We start from the raw sequence: 18,522 nt of genomic DNA, 5'->3' as shown, positions 1-18,522 counted from the left end.
TCTCATCCTGAATAAAATAATCCAAGCACTTACTTCTATCCATCATAACAGGTTCTCTACGTGCTTTCCAAGGTATTGCAAAATTTGGATCATCATCATACAAGGTCTTCAACTCCTCAAATCCCAACATTGTCACTCTCATATTTGTCAACAAAATTCTCCTTCTACTCAATGCATCAGCAAGTTTGTTTGACTTCCCACTTCCATGCTTCAACACAAAGGTGTAACTCTCCAAGAACTCTACCCATCTCATATGTCTTTGATTCAACTTACTCTGACTATTCAAATGCTACAAAGCTTGATGATCAGTATACAACACAAACTCTTTAGGTAACAAGTAATGTCCCACTTGTTCAAGGCTTGAACTATGGCATAAAATTTCTGATCATACATTGAATATCTCCTTCTTGCATCATTGAAGTTTTCACTGAAATAAGCTACTGTTTTTCCTTCTAGACTTAACACTGCTCCAATAGCATTTCCACTTGCATCACAGTCCACTTGAAAAACTTTGCTAAAATCTATTAAAGATAATACAGGCTACTCAGTCACCTTTTACTTCAACAATTTAAAACTCTTATTTGCTTTGATTGTCCATTTGAAATCCTTCCTATCTCCTCTCATTGTCTCAGTCATAGGGCCACAAACTGAACTAAAATTTTTGATAAACTTCCAGTTTAAACTAGCCAATCCATGAAATGATCTTACCTCTCCAATGCTTTCTGGTGTAGGCCATTCAAAAATTTATTTTACCTTCTTGGGATCCATCTTCAATCCATCTACAGATATTACAAATCCCAAATATACCAATTCTTCCTTCATGAAACTACACTTCTTAAGATTTATTAGCAACTTTTGTTCTCTCAATCTCTGCCAAACTTGTCTTAAATGCAATGAATGCTCCTCTTTTGTTCTACTAAAAATCAGAATGTCATCCAAACACAATAACAAAATTACCCAAAAACTTCTTTAATAACTCGTTAATCAATCTCATGAAAGTACTTAGTATATTAGTCAATCTAAAAGGCATTACCAACCATTCATACAATCCTTCATTTGTCTTGAATGTTGTCTTCCACTCATCTCCTTCTTTGATTCTATTGTGATGATATCCACTCTTCAATTCTATCTTTGTGTAATATTTGGCTCAACTCAAATAGTCCATTATGTCATCCATCCTAGGCAAAGGAGACCGATACTTCATTGCGATCTTGTTTATTGCTCTAGAATCTATACACATCCTCCATACTCCATTATTCTTAGGTGCTAACATGGCTGGTATTGCACAAGGACTCAAAATTTCTCTGATTAAACCTTTCTTCAATAACTCTTGTACTTGTCTATTCAACTCTTCATTTTTTGTTGGTGTCATCAAGTGTGTTGCTTTGTTAGGCAAACTAGCTCCAGCAATCAGGTCCATGCAATGACTGATACTTCTCATAAGTGGTAATCCATTAGGCACATTATCTAAAATGTTGTCTTCATATTTTGTCAGTAACTCTTTTATCTCCTCCAGTTGTTCTTCATGCTTTGGGTTCTCAGTCTTCTTAGGAACTAAATCAAAATAGATATTCTCATGTCTCATTCCATCCAAGAATTTTCTTCCATCAACCAAACAGATTCTTGCATTCATACAGACTTCACTTTTCAAGGGTTCCTCCGAGGGTAACAAGGTTTGCTTCATCCCATTTGCAACAATAGTGTATATGTTCTTTCTCCCATCATGTATTACATGTCTATCAAATTGTCAAGGTCTTCCCAACAAGATGTGACAAATATCCATAGGCATCATATCACACAAAACTTCATCATGAGAATTCCCAATTTTTAATTTCACCAAACATTGTTCACTTAATATTATTTTATGATCATCTTGAATCCATGCTATTTGGTAAGGTTTAGGGTGTTTCAATGTTTCCAACTTCAGCTTATTTACCATCTCCTTTGAAACTAGATTGTCTAAACTACCACTATCAATAATGACTTTACAACACTTACCTGATACCATACATCTGGTCTTGAACAAATTTCTCCTCTGCAAGGGTTCTTCATCCTCTCTGGCATGACATAAAACTCTCCACATCATAAAAAATTATCCATCTTTTGATTTGTTAACTAATCTAGTAGGTTCTTCTTCTACTAGTTTGTCCTTCCAGTATTCTCTTCCTTATTACATTCAAAAGAATGATTTCCTTCTCCTTCGCACTTAAAGAAAGTTCCTCTAAACACTCTCTTATCTTGTATTTTGTCATCTTTTGCATAACCCTCATTCCGGTAACCATTAGCTTCTCTTCTCCGGTAGAAATTTGTGTCATCCTTTCGGTACGAACTACCATCCTTTCTTACTTCCTTATCCTTGTTTCGATCTACATAGGTTCCTCTTCCTCTGAAATATCCTCTCCTTCCTTGAAATCTTCCTTCGAAAATTTTTTCTACCTCTACCTCTTTGTCTCTGGTCATGTCTTTTGTTCAACTTCTCTTGTACTTTCAGGGCATATTGGTAAGCTTCTTCAACACTCTGCAACTTGATCAAACTGAGTTCATCTTGTATAGACATCCACAACCCATTCAAATATATCGCAACTTGTTCAACCTCATCATCAGTATGTCTGGATCTGATATTCAATTTATAGAATGCTTCAGTACTCCTTTGCACTAGATTCCTTTTGCTTCAAGTTCTGTAGTTCCTGGAACATATTCACTTGATAATCAGATGACATAAACTTTGATTTTAACTTGGTAACCATCCACTCCTATGATTTGATCTTCTCTTTACCTCTTCTTTGTCTATCAACATGCAAATGTTCCCACCAAAGTGATGCATGACCTTTCAACTCAGTACAAGCATACCTTACCTTCTTATCTTTCGTGATACCTTAAAAATCAAAATATTTTTCCATCTCCATGATCCAATCTAACAATTCATTTGAATCCAGCCTACCATCATAATGCAGTGGACTAAAATGTGGTCTGGTATTCGCTCTTGACAATGCTCTTATAAACCTTTCTTCATCTAGATCATTCACTGGTGGATTTTCTACTTGTTCTTCTGATGCTTCTTCTTCTTCATATTCACTCACATCTTCAACATGTTGACCTCGTCTCTGGGTTGTTTCAACATCATCTAACCGGGTTGCAATTCCTCTCAATGTTTCCATCATAACAGTGTCTTCATTTCCATGTGCTCCATCATTCCTATTTCCTCTTCAAGCTATCTTCACGCCAGTCCTCTGCAGCCATAGGTCGGATCCTCAATCTGCTACCCTACAACAAAATCTTCAAGACAATGCAATATTTGGAACGAAATCTCACTTTGATACCACTTGGTGCAGTCATAGTTTGGAGGGACCTCGAGGAGATCAATTTGAACCATGTAGAAGGAGTAAAACACAACAAAAACAAGACAAGATGATGGAGGCAATGCAGAACTAATTGATTTATATCATGAAAACTAATTACAATCTGCTGGCAACATGCGGGCTACAAGATTCAACTCACTCACCTAAATAAATACAAGCTCAATTACAGTGTTAGTCAACTCCATACCTCTTAATCTAAAGATAGATCTTCTATACATACTAAAAACTTATTTTTACAAGCTTAATTACATTAATTAATATGATCAAGAAGGATCCCCATCGGCCCAAGAAGAATCAAATGTCAATGAACAAGATGAAACGTGTAAAACCACCAAGTCAGCCTCCACCAAAGAGAATCCAAAGGATGAAGTGTGGACCAAAGGGAAGGTCAGCCACATGCCAAGGAACATTGGGAACAATGAACTAAAGCTCCACAAGCTATGGAAAGGATTTGCAAGATTCACCAGTAGCAGAATAGGTCCAAGCAGTTCCGGTGTTCTAAGTCAGAAAATTGTCTCAAATTCTAGAATCGATAAATTTCTGAGAAAAGATCCAACCGTCTTACGAACTTAGGGTAAGGAAGATAATCATGTCCACAAGAAAAATCCAGCTCTGCAAGATCCAATGAGAAAATGCAAGAAAATGTAGAAAGAAATACTAAACTACAAAATATGAAATAAACTGAAAAGAAATGTTTTTTGTTGATGCAATATTGTCAAGAACCAAGGATGCTCCAGCATCACTTCTAGTAGTTAAGAGTTAACAAAGAAACATATAAGATTTTTATTAGTTGGTTGAGCACTGGTAGGAATATGATTATTCAACTTATTAAACTTCATGATGAAATCACGTATAGGTTCACGAGGTTCTTTTTTCATTTGTTTACGTTGTGCCAAGAGAGCATGTGCATCTTTAGTCGGCTTGAATCTTTTCTCAAAGTGGTTTTGAGTGTGTCCCAATTAGTGATTCTTTGTGATTCCAAATGACAAAACCAGTCAAAAGTAGCACCTTGTAGTGTCTTAATGAATAATCTCACTAAAACATCTTTGTGTTAAACTCCAAGAACACCACATGCAGTGTAAAAGGAAATGATATGCTCATCTGGATGTTGTTTTCCATCTCCATAGAACCTAGGAATATTCTTCTAACCTGGTGGAAGAAACAAATTAAGTGGGCCAAAATTTTGCCCCCATTGACCTTGAGCACCTTGAGCACCTTGGCCAGCCATAATTAGTGGTTTGAAAGGTGAAATAACAAACCTCTAAACTTGTGGTAACACCAAGGATCTTGGAGCACTGGAACCTTCATTTGGTAAATGATACCTTGGATTAACTAGTAGAAAACTTCTTGTACGTTGTAAAGGAGATATTTATTTGGTTGGAAAATAATCAAAATTATTCTGCTATAGCAACTCAAAGATAAGATCAACAAAACCTTCATTTCGTCTACCACAAGTATAACTTGGACCGGCCAGATTAAAAACTTCAGAAATAAATACAAGAATAAAAATTGAAGTACGATACCAATGATAAGAACACTGGAGTGCTACAACCAATAACTTGAGGTACTTGGTTGTGTGTTCTCCCTAGCAAAGCCACCAAAAACTATTGGTTGAAAATTTTGCAAATGTGTGAGGTTTACAAAATTTCAGTTTCAGCCACAGTGTGTGAGATTTAAATCTCTCATAATCATAAGGAAAGGCTCCCCCTTTTTCTTATTACTCTAACTTTCTTAACAATTTAAGAAATTCTAATTGCTAAGCCTATTCTAATCTTAGGTGTTACACTATCTTATTCTCTTTCTTCAAAATAGATGTTTATCCTTTTCTCTCTTTCCAAAAAGGATATTACAACTTAGAGCAATAATGATTTAAACAACTTCTAAGTTTCTAAGAAATAACCTGGGAGCATATATATGTGAAATTTACAAGTAAAGAAAAGAAAAGTTTCTATGAAAGCATAAAGTCTTTCGTTGCTTCCCGAGACTAGAAAATAATGATGAAGCTCAAAGTCTTCAACTTACTATTATCTTATCAACCCTTTTACAATAATCTCTATAGCTCAAAACAATATTTCTCTAAAAAACCAAAATAAAGCTCAAAGTCTTTAAAATGCTATTATAGATATAAATTTATTAACTGAAACTTAAATTCATATACTTTCTACAAGACAACAAAATAAATCTCAAAGTCTTTATGACGCTTGTTTTCCAACAAGTTATATTCTATTAATTTAAAAATGTAGCGCAAAGTCTACACAACCAAATTTACTGTGCTCTTTCACAATATTCCTACAAACTATTTTTACTCAATCAATTCAATTACCATAACAAGAATGACATAAGTGTAATACCATATAACACAATGAAATCAACATAGTTTTAATGCCAAAGATGTTGTCTTTATTGATTGAATTAGCAAAATCACAAATGAACTCAAAGTTTCACTTCGGCAGAGTATAGTTGCATATAGAGAAAAGATAAAAATTACAATGGGCACCCTCATATTTATAGGAGAGACTCAGAGAGGTAGTGAAAAAAATTAGGAAAAACTCAACTAACTATGACTAATTCAAAAGTAGAGTTCGATTTGACGTAGGACTTGTGCACTCTTACATGCAAAACTATATATACAAAATGATGCTTGAAGTGTCGATTGGAATTACAAAAATGCACCTACAATTAGAAAGATTAAAAAATGACTAATTGTTTGGATCTCCATCTTGAGCATCATTATCTCTACTTTTCTTCAAGAACAATTCAAACTTTTGGAGCTCAATGTACTTTTGAGTCATCTGGTCCATCACTAGGACCTGTGAAGACTTGAGCTTGTATGATTGATTTTATCAAGCTAGAGTAGTTTTATGTGGATTTATTCAAGATAGATCCTAGAATATCCAAGATAACTTGGAGATCTATCAATTTTTCAATTGATGAGAGAGTGAAATTTGTTCTCTCAACCTCGGCCTAAATATGAAAACTAAATTCTTGTATGGTCGAATCCAATGGTAGTAATTTGTCATCCAGATTAAGTAAATCACAAGGAAGTTCATCAATCTTTTCAGTGATCCTTTTCATTATCTCCTCACCTAAAATCTTTGCTTCTTCTAGGTCTTCAAGGACCTACTCTAAAATTTTCATACAATTATTTAGCAACTCCTTGTACTAGATATACATTTTCCTAAAAGGAATCATGTCATTGTCAACCAAGACATATAGAGAGAAATCCTTGAGCTTTATCCAAACATCAAAATCCTTTTCATGTGTAGTCGTTTCCTCCAAGGAGACTTTTAGTATTGTGTTCAAGTCAAATTGAACACCCTCCACATTGCTAATCAACTTAGAAGTAGAAATCAAAAGGTTGGTTCCTTGACTGTGCATCATGTCCATCCAATCACCTATTGCTCTACCCCATGAGTTACCCGCTTAGCTTGTTTTATGACTTTCTCATCAACCAATAAATTCACTAGCTCAACTACTTCTGAATGCTTTGTTATCTTAAGTAGCATAGTGGTGAGTTTCTCCACTTGTCCCTTAAGTTAATCTTTCTTGACATTCTATTCATTGTATCTTGCCACAAGAGCATCAAAAGTAGATTGGGAATTCTCTACTGTATCTTCATGGGTTTGTTTACCAAGCTTGACCCTTCTTATCACATAGTCCTCTGCTTAGAATTCACTCATATTTTTATCAAGATGCTCTGTAATTTTCAACCCTTGAGATGGTTTTGGATTTCTTTATGGTCTTTGGTTTGATAGACACCAGTTGACCAAAATCAAAAACATCAAAAGAATTATCTTGCTTCTTCCTTTAAGGAGTGTTAGAAAGAAACCATGGTGGTAAGATGGAATCATCATCAGCACCTATAGCCAATGTTTGAGAAGAAGTTCCTAGGTCTTGAACAATGGTAGTTACAATTGGAGGAGTGGAAGTCATAACAGAAGATGGATTTTCAGTGGTTAACACATTGGGTAATGGCCCCATGTCTAACTTGAACTTATCAAAATCCTCAAACATAGATGTGGATACTTTAGACAAGTATCGAAAAGTGGAAAACACATTCTCAATGTTATCCTAAGGAGTATCCAAGACAACTTCATCAGTATAAGAAGGAAAAATAGGAATGGTCATATTAGGAGAATCTGATACATTAAAATAGTGGACCCAAATGGTATTGACTTAGAAACATGAACATGTGAAGATGTAGCAACTAAAATAGGACTTGGAACCTATGGAACATGCCCTTCAATGTCTTCAAGTTTAGTGCCTCTAGAAAACTCCGATAAACCTTATTCATCAAATTCTTCTTGTTCTTAATCCTCATAATAATTTTGTTCTTCTTCAAGTGTATCCACATCAATGGGCTCATCCTCACACTCCCCTTCTTTTGTTTCTTGTTCTTTCTCCTACTATGAACCTAAAGTAGAAGATTTTTCTTGTTCCTTCCCTTTACTTGTTCCTATTGTGAACTTGTACTTGGGAGATTTAGGAGAAGAAATAGGATCTTGCATGTTCTTTTTTCTTAGTTATTATCTCTTTCCAATAGGTCCAAAAATATCATCCTTTGGTCCAATACTAAATTTCTTCAATTGGATTCCTTTGTGTGTCAGCCAAACATTTGTATTTTCAAGAATCCTTTGAAATCTAGTTCTTATAGAAACCACTTCCTTTTGAGCCCATTGGATAAAAGGGAGAGGAGTATTATAAATCTTCCTATTTTCATGAATAGGATACAACACATTACCATCATCAACTAAGTGATTAGGAACATTTTCCAGGTTGAGATTGATATTTGATCCTTGGTAAGGTGATAGTAATCAAGTTTTCTGATATCTTCTTTAGTTCAAAAATTTGTCGAGATATCCTCAATCCTATGAACATGAGTACAATTATTATTCAATTTGTTCTTCATACCTCTATAATCAAAGTCACTCCTAGACTTGAATTGTCTCATAGTCACTCTTCTCATTTCACTTCTATAACTATTACTTTGAAAACTAAGTTGATAGAGTATCTCCCAATAGACAATTAAAACTTAAAACCTATCTTATGAGAATCTAATTATTTCTCATGAACCACAACTATTTTCCTAGCCAACTCCATAAGAATAATCTTGTCAAATGGATAACTTGGGAACATGAAAAAATGATCATCATAACATCCCATAGCTGAAGGTAGGAAAATATAAGAGCATACATCCATATTGATTATCAACCTCCAAAACTTCATCAGAAACCCTATTCTTCTCAAGTTTCTTATAAAAAATGCACATATAGGAACCAAAGAAAGAATCATTAACTCTTCTAAAATGATATAAAATTTCTTTAAGAGTTAATTGGGAATATTATTTCCAAACCAACTTATCTTCCATCTCATAATGAGGATAAACCTACAAAATTCCTCATAGCGGCAACAACATACACCAATTATGAAGTCATATAGAACTTCAAAGTGGTAGGTACCTTAGTGAGATACTTGTACAAGGCATCACTAATCTGCTTTCCCCAAAAGATCTTGTTGTTTTGTCTAATGATATGAATATACTAATACATCCACTCATAATATGTACTAGAAGTAGGAAGACCTATTACTCTACTGAGAAGAGTAATCAATTCATTCACTTCCTCCTTGAAGTCACTTTGAGGGAAGGTCTTAGGCCATCTAGAAATTGTAGGCCTGGGAGTCTTTAACCAATTATCATTGATATTCTTCGTACACTTATTGAAGTGTTTCTCATAATAGGCCTCGACTGACTTTATATCTATATCTACATATTGCCCTATATTGGGACACTTGAATAAGGAGTCAAATAAATCCTCATTCAACATGATCACTTTCTTGCCATTTGCATCTTTCACACTTCAACTCACAGGATCAAAATGATTTGCCACTGCAAGCACAAACTCAGGATTCTGAGCTAACATAAGGAAAGGTATAACTAAATGAATACTACTATTAATGGTGGGTTCCATTAGATACTAATGTGGGGTAAAAGTGCAAAATTGTCATATTTTAGGCCAACTTATCGGCATAGGTGAATTTAAGTAATTCTAACTAAAAATTAATTTTAGTCAAACATATGGTCTATAGAGATTCATTATAGCTATCGTATATATGGGCCACATCTTATCCAATTGGAAGTGTCTACTAAATATATATTTTATACTACTTTGGCTCTAATTACCAACAATTTTATTTTTTTTAAAACTCAATGTTTCCACAACTCCTACTCTTATAAATAATATTTTTTTTGAAATGTAAAAATACTCTTTTATAGATCTATAAGTGAATTTTGCAAAATATATATCTTTTAATATTTTACTTATTTTTTATTTTTATTGAAAGTAGGTCATCAACACTAAAATATAAGGTTGATAATCTTAAAGGAAAATTACTAAAATTAATTTTTTTAAATGATGCACTAGAGAAAAGAGTCTATGTCAAGATGATATAATTCTTTTTTAATTTGGATAAATAATTAAGAAGAAAGGTGATGCCAAATGGAAAGGGCCATATTTCACTACACAACTTTTCAAATTTATTAAAAAATATATATACATAAAAAATAGTAAAAAATATATCCATGAACAAAAGTTTCAAGTTATCAATATACACAAAAAAAATTGAAGAAAAAAAGGTAAAATTTATTATATAAAGTGTGACGCCTTGTATAACTTCAATTTTAGTATTTTATTAGCAACTAAATTATAGTGTTTACTTTATAGGAAAGTATATTCAAATAATTTTTTAAATTGTTTAAAAAATTACAAATATTAAATACACAAAAAAGTATACATTTTGTTAGTTTACATCATTTCAAAATTCAAAACACATTTTTCACTTTCTATTGATTCAATTTAGAAAGTTGAATCAGCATTGACCACTTCTTTTATAAAAGTGTGACACAACTTTGTGCTTTTACCTTGTGGAGGATTCTCAACTCACCTAAAAAACTCATCAATATCTGTGTGGCCTATTTTAGTATCCTGATATTTGTGATGTTTGATGCTATTGCAGCTGATGGAAAGACTAGATGAGGATCTTGTTTCTTGAATTTTATTGTCTTCTTTCTTGGAGTTGGTTCTAACATATATAAACAACTTGAACTGCATCAGAGTTCAAAAAGGTCCTCCAAAATTGATGAAAACATTATAGTGGAATAACACCTTCAATACTAATAAATCTTGAACATTAGAACAATTCCTATTGTGTCGACTTAAATTTCATCATCAGAATACTACTTGCAACATGTTAGTTTCACAAAATACAATGGAAATGCTACGGGAAATCCAAACTCAAACAATGAAACTACATGAAATGAATATTAAAATAAAAACACTATTATTACCTTCATGATTTAAGTCTCATTGTGTCCTAACTCCACTATTCCTGGTTGGAGATGATGTGCTCTCAGACAAGCACTGATAGCTTCCAAGATGGCATATGAAGAATGGACTGATAACTGATAGGTAACTGATACTATGATATACACTGCTAAATGAGAAATGCTTATTTGCTTCAAGATTTAAAACTCATGGATGCATAAGTTTTCACAAAATGTTAACTTGAAAACTCACTTGAAGACTAACTCTTTCTCAACTCAAACTCCCATTTTTTATGGACTTTGAGAGGATAAGATGATGTGGCCTAGATCAACAGTCATAATCAAATCTACATACTTGGATGGCTGTGAGCAAAGGTGAAGGTTGAGAGAAAGGGGGAAGGAGAAGACAAGTGTCACTCATCTCACCTTGACTGGGTTGCTGATTGAGGAAATATACGGATGGTTGGAGAAGATTTAGGCATGAGAGGACAAGTGGACTCAAGTCCTTCCTAAGATGTAGGGATGTTGGAGAGAATATAGAAGAAGGTTAAGAAATATGTGTACGTACAAAATATTTTATTAAATTTAGAAGTTGAAGATAAGGCTAATAAATGATTTATTTATTTTAATTTTGTTGAATTAATTTAGCCACATGGTGGATGAGTTGGCAAAGGAAAGATGAAGTGGAGATGAAAGGATGAGTTGGAAAAGGGATTACATAATTTAGAAATTACTTAATACTTGAGACTATAGGATAGATGAATAATCATTAAATATTCGATATTTAATTGATTTGAGGAATAATTAAATATTAGATATTTAATTAATTGAAGGAATAATTAAATATTAGATATTTAATTAATTGAAGGAATAATTAATATTAGATATTTAATTAATTGATTAGAAGAAAAGGACAAATGAATTAATTAATAAAATATTTCAATTAAATTAATTAATAGAAGGACATGAAATGAATTAAATAAATTAATCTTTTCAAATTAACTATTTAATAGAAGAATAATTATTAAATAAATATTAAATATTTATTTAATCGCTCATAGCTATTTTTATGTGTATACATTTTTCCCCTCTTTGAAATGATGTCAAGACAACATTGTTTCAAAGATTAAATCAAGTCTTGATAGTGTGCCTGATGGAGAATAAAAATCCTTATTGTGTGCCCGCTCGGGAGATTGATCATGAAATTGTTGAAAATTTTGGATAAGCAATTGATCTCACGATAATTGAAAAAGTCCGTCATCATTTGTGAAAAATAAATAAAATTGGCCCATTTTAATAGCATTAATTACCCTTCCAAATGGTAAATATAAAATTAACCAAAGGTAATTTTAATTTCATTTGCATCTTTGTCAGCTTTTGAAGAAATCTGTCTTAGGTGAGGTGGCGAAATGGTGATTCCGTTCGAGAACCATCGATTTGAGCGCGTTCGACGATATCAGCGACCTCCTAAATATGGTTATCTGGTATGTACCTTATCCCAAGTTGTTTTGCAACTTGTACGATTTTCCATGTTTTTTGGTGCTTATGAGGCTTTTTTTGAATTTTTTCGATTTTTGGCTTTATGTTTTTAACACTTTCGATTTATTTGTTAGCGCTTTTGCATTTAAAGTTAGCGCATATGCTCATTTTGTTAGCGCATTTGTGATGTATTTTAGCGCATATGATTTGTCAGTGCTTATGCTTTGAGTGTTTGCGCATATGATGAGTAGGGCACTGCTTTTGATTGTTTCACGCTTTTGTTCAATGGTTTAGCGCTTGTGCGAAAAAGGTTCACGCATATGTTTGATTTAGCGCCTCTGTTCAATAGAATAACATTTTTGTTAAAAAGATTAGCGTTTATGTTTCAAATGAATTTGTTTGATGTTGTTCATGTTAAAATTCACTGTGATGATTAGATTTAGGCATTGTGATGCACAATTGTGATTGATAGGTACTTTATGGATAAAGATTTGATAATGATGATTGATAGGATAAATGATTGATTGATTGAATTTTATTGGATAGATTGATAGATTAGCTCTAAGAAACCGATGCAGTTTCTGATGAAGAACATAACAGAGTTTGATTGAACTCATTGATTGATAGAAAGCCATGATTTTTAGGTTTAGATTGACTTGATATCCTGATTTGCTTCATTTGAAAAGATGTACCAATAGTTGATGTGATAGATTAGCGATCTCTTTGATAGATAGATAGATAGATAGATGATTGATGATTGATTAAATTATCTTGGTAAACAGGAGAAACTCGATGTTCTCCAGTGTCAGGGGAAATTCCCGGCTATGTGCCACTTAGTGCCAGAGCTTACATAGGTTGAGGTGAGATATGTAGATGCATGCGGATTACGCCACTTATTATACATGCCTAATATTATCCATAATAGGGGATTGTTTATTGCTTTAGTAGAGAGATGGCATAGCGAGCATAACACTTTCCACCTGCCCACGGGTGAGATTAGTGTGACGCTTGAGGATGTCTACAGGATTCTCCACATCCTTGTGACGGGTGAGTTAGTCCAGTATGATTTTCAGGATCGTGCAAGGACAGAGGCTTGCAAAGTCGTATTTAGTGATGAGAGCATTTTGAGAGGAGAGATCCGATGTGAGGATATGATTATGTATTATGAGACTCTCCCTGTGACTCTTGCAGGTTTGATTGGGGGATTCATCTATGTAGACAAGAGATCTTGAGGTTTTGCTATTGGTTGGGGTGAGATTCTTCAAAGCATGATGCAGCATTGGACTCAATATGCGTGGGGTGTTTGTATGCTCGCTCATTTGTATCATGATCTTCATCAGGTTGTTTTCGATGAGAATGCTATTTTATCGATAGGATGTACACTTTTATAGATCTGGTGTTGGGAGCACATTGCTCTTAATCATCCCATTCATCATAAAGTTCGTGATGAGAGGTAGCCATATGTTTATTTATATGCAGGTATCCTTACTTAGCATAAGTTGGGTAAGATGGAATATTGGCATTGGGTGCTTGATTCACTGGATAGTGTTATTTGGAGACCTTATATCGATTGTGAGCCATAGATGGATGATGCACATGGATTACCACTTATTATATAAAGTAGATATCTCATTGGTCAGACTCCATACATTGTTGAGCAGCAGTTGATTAGTCGCATCTTGAGATAGTTTGGTATCATTCAGCCCATGCATACTGGTGTCATGATATATGCACAACAATACAAGGATAGGCAAGATTGGGGACCGTCTTTGTCTTTTGAGATAGCACGTGTAGAGTTTCTAGCTACTCCTAGGGTGGCGTATGATTTGATATTGCACATTCTAGATCCTGGGGTTACTGCAAATTATGCTTAGTACATACTTGCACACCCGTTTCCTCGTATTACCGATCCAGTAGACCCTCCTCCCAGCTCAGGAGATGAGGATAACGATTCAGATGATCCCATTATTAGGAGACGAAGACAGAGATGAGAGCTTAGAGCTTCTCAGGAGGTCAGAGGTGATGGAGATGAGGGAGGGGATGGTGGTGGAGGCGGTAGGAGACCCGAACGAAGAGGAGGTCAATTGAGAGTCCATGGAGGACCTTTTGGACCGATTGGTAGGATTGGGAGACCACTTCTTCTAGGTGGGAGAGAGGTAGGACGGATTGGGAGGGATACTAGCAGGGCAGGGATGAGATCACCAAGAGGGTTACCCTCTATAGGAGGAGGCATGATTACTGGATTGGATAGGGGTTGCTTGAGAGGCATTGATTTTGGTGAGATTTAGCTAGACCCTAGGGTTATTGCAGCTCATGGTGGAGAGGATGAGGATCCAGAGGATCATGTTCCACTTATTAGATGACGGGTTCTGAGAGCTACTCGGGTTGAGATTCTAGCAGGTGGACAGGGAGGTGGAGATGAGGGGATTGGGGGTTGTGTTCCTCAGCAAAATGTGCCAGAGCAAGATGTGCCAGAGCAAGATGTGCCAGAGCAAGATGTGCCAGAGCAGGATATTTCAGAGCAGGAGAACTTGGATAGTCTCAGAGCACAGATAGATCAGCTTAGAGCACACGTATAGACACTCATGACAGAGAGGGACAGGATTGTTAGGAGACAATAGGATACTCATGGTCTCCTTGATCATATTCTATACGTTGGATCAGACACTCTTTCAGCTGATATCGTTAGAGCACTATTTTGGGTCAGGAAGGAGACATCACACTGGCGACGATTATAGGAGGATTTAGTCGCAGAGAGCCAGAGAGCAGGTAGCTATCATACCACTGTGAGGATGGATACTAGCAGTGGTGGAGCTATGGGACCTCCTTAGAGGAGTGGTGATCGTGTGAGACAGGTATTTGGAGGATCTTCTCACCCACAACCATAGAGACGGACAAAGTCAGGTGGTAGTGGTACATGACAGCCTTGACTTGATTGATATTTAATGAGGCACGTGTTTTCTTTATCTGATATCATTGTATACTTGGATTTTTTATTATTTTATGATGATCTATATGCAGATATGGACTCTATATGATGATCTTTTATTATGCATGTTACTTTATATGATGATGATCTATATGCATTGATTACATGGATGATGATATTTTCTTTTCTTTTTTTTTACTTTTTATGATGATGATGTTCTATATGATGTAATGAAAAATGCTTTTGATTTAGAAAATACAAATGAAAATGATTATTAACTGAAATGGTGTGAATGAAATGATCTATATGGGAATGCAAATGAATGATGATGTAATATGTAATTCAAATGTTTTTTATTTTTATATGTAATGCTTATAATGACCATGAATCTAAGTGAAAATATGTGACTAAATGATCTTAATGAACTTTAATGATCCTAATGCAAATAATGATGATGATGCATTACATGATTTAATGAAATTCACTGAATGGAATGCAAACTAATGCAATGATTGAAATGCAACTAAATGAAATGGATGGTGATGATTCTAAGAAAAAGGAATGCACCTACAATGATCAAATGCAAATTATTTTTGTTTGTCCAAGTATACTCAATATTTATTTATGACAGTTGATTTATGAATGAAATGAAATGCTTATAATGCAACTGACAATGAATTCTTATAATGCAGATGAATTAATGAGCTAATCTAAAATGATCTAACTACAAAAAATGATACTGCCATTCTTCATATACTTGTCTTGTAACAGTGCTCGATTTCATCATTGAGCTTTAAAATGTTTTAAAAAAATGCAAGCAACTTGACATAATGATTCAAGTGAACCTGAGTATTTCTTACATGGATTTTCATATAGAAAATTTATACAAGCAACTTGATATAAGGAATCAAGCTGACTCGAGTATTTCTTGTAGAACGGACAAGGATTATCTCCTTTCATGCATGACTCGGAACGTCCTCCTTGATCATTTGTCGATCATATCCTTAGAAAAGTACATACCGTAGTAAGAGATAAACCACATACAACAATCAAAGAAAATAATCATGTCCCATCATAGCTTCTCTAGTCATGGACATCCTTGAGTCGCGTAGAGTACATGATTAGCAATAAAATCAAGATATAAACAATGAATCGTGTATGTCATTCAAATGTTCTCATGGTCATTAACTAATATAATCATCTTGATGAATGATTATTGGTAATCCTTTATTACTTTCTGGTTGATTCTTTGTTTCCTGAGTTTCATGATTCAGTTACTATAAAATGCCTTGATCTTCGTTGCTTTGTTTCTCGTTATCTGTTTCAAAATCCTAGATGTTTTTGTTTTTTCTAAGTTTTCCGAATGTTTTGGATTTTTCAAAGATTCAAAAGATCACCTTTGCAAAAGGAATTAGGATTTTTCCCCCAACGGAAACAAAACTTTATTATGGATGTATGAATTGAACAAGATCCAAACCATGGCGGGATACGAATGCGGATTGCTTGATTCTAATAAAATCGAAGACAATGACTACGATAAGTATATCAAAGATTGATAATTGTTGGTAAGCTGCATATTTCCTACTAAATGGTTCATAGCAATAGATGCAAAAGATGGAATGCATAAGCTAGGATAGATGGAAGTGATAGATGTGATAGGATGGAGTGGATAGGTGCGCAAAGCAATCTCATAGATGGAAGAACTCATTTTTTAGATAGTGCCTGTTTAGCAGGTTTTCACTATCTACATTTATTGCATTTTTTCCATATTTTGATTTTTTTCTTCTTTTATGCTATTTTATGCTTTTTAGGGATTTTTTGCTTTTATGATTTTTACTGATTTCTTCAGGGATTTATATGTTTTTCATTGATTTTTCCAAGACTTTATATCTCAAGCATAGAATTTCTTGAGATAGATATAATTGATAGGTTTGTCAAACCAATCACCTTCAGGGGTAGATAACTTGTATGCTCCTAAGCCATATGCTGCTACTATGACAAAAGGACCTAGCCAACTTGGTTCAAATTTACCCCCCTTTTCTTGGTCTTGCTGATTTCTTGGATTCTCCCTTAGAACTATATCTCCAATCTAAAAAATGTGTGGCTTGACTCTATGATTATAACTTCTTTCCATTCTCTATTGATACACCTTCAAATGATCTGTTGCATTTTGGCGACGTTCCTGGATCAACTCAAGTTCTTGAAGTCTAGAGACTCGTTGTTCTTCTTCTAGTATAAGACCCTTCAAGGAAACTTGTAGAGAAGGTATCTCTACTTCTATTGGTAATATGGCTTCTAATCCTTAGACTAAGCAATATGGAGTTTCCCCCATTGGTGTGCAGATGATGGTTCGGTATGCCCAAAGAGCAGGATTTAGCTAAATGTGCCAATCTTTTCCAACTTCATTGATTGTTTTCTTCAAGATTTTCAAGATATTCTTGTTTGATTCCTCAGCTTGACCATTTCCTTGTGGATAATATGGAGTAGAAAACCTATGTTGGATATGGAATTTCTCACATAGCTCCTTCACATCTTGATTCTTAAATGGTCATCCATTATCAGTGATAATGGTCATAGGAACTCCATAGCGACAAATTATATAATTCAAGATGAATGATGATATTTGTTTTCCTGTCACTTTTGTCAAAGGTACTGCTTCAATCCATTTAGTGAAATATTCAGTAGCAGTCAGAATGAACTTATGTCCATTAGAGGATGAAGGATTTATCTTACTTACCAAATCAAGGCCCCATTGAGAAAATGGTCATGATCCTACCATAGGATACAATTCTTGTGTTGGTGCGTGGATGAGATTCCCATGGATCTGGCATTGTTTGCATTTCTTAGCATATGTGAATGAATCTCTCTCCACAGTAGGCCAATAGTAACCCATATGAAGAAGTTTCTTATCTAGTGTTAATCCACTTGAGTGCGTGCCATAAATACCTGCATGAACTTCGTTAAGAAGTTTCTCAGATTCTTCTTGTTCAAGACATCTCAATAAAGTGCTATCTAGACCTCGCCTATATAAGGTATCAACAATAATAGTATAGTGGGATGACTGACGGATAATATTTCTTCTTTAGTTGCGGGATAGGTCAGGAGGAAGGATATTCTCTTTTAAGTATTGATAAGTTTGGTCGTATAAGGATTGACTGGTTCTTGATATATACCAAATCATATAAGTATGTTGGGATTGAATGGTAGGGGTTAAGATATCTTCCACCGGGAATTTGTAGTGTTGTTGATTTTCCTGATTCTGCAATAGAGATGCTATTGTAGCCATTGAATTTGCTGCTTTATTCTCATTTCTTGGGATTTGAGTGAATGATACTTCTTCAAAGTGTTTTTAAAACTCTTCTACCAACTGTTTGTAGGGCATGAGCTTGTCATCCTTAGTTTTATAATCATCATTTATTTGGTTGATGATAAGT

The sequence above is a fragment of the Cryptomeria japonica genome, chromosome 10 (genome assembly GCF_030272615.1).
Source record: "Cryptomeria japonica chromosome 10, Sugi_1.0, whole genome shotgun sequence".
Lineage (NCBI taxonomy): Eukaryota > Viridiplantae > Streptophyta > Pinopsida > Cupressales > Cupressaceae > Cryptomeria > Cryptomeria japonica.
The sequence above is the reverse complement of the archived record's forward strand: the minus strand, read 5'-3'. Positions refer to the sequence as shown.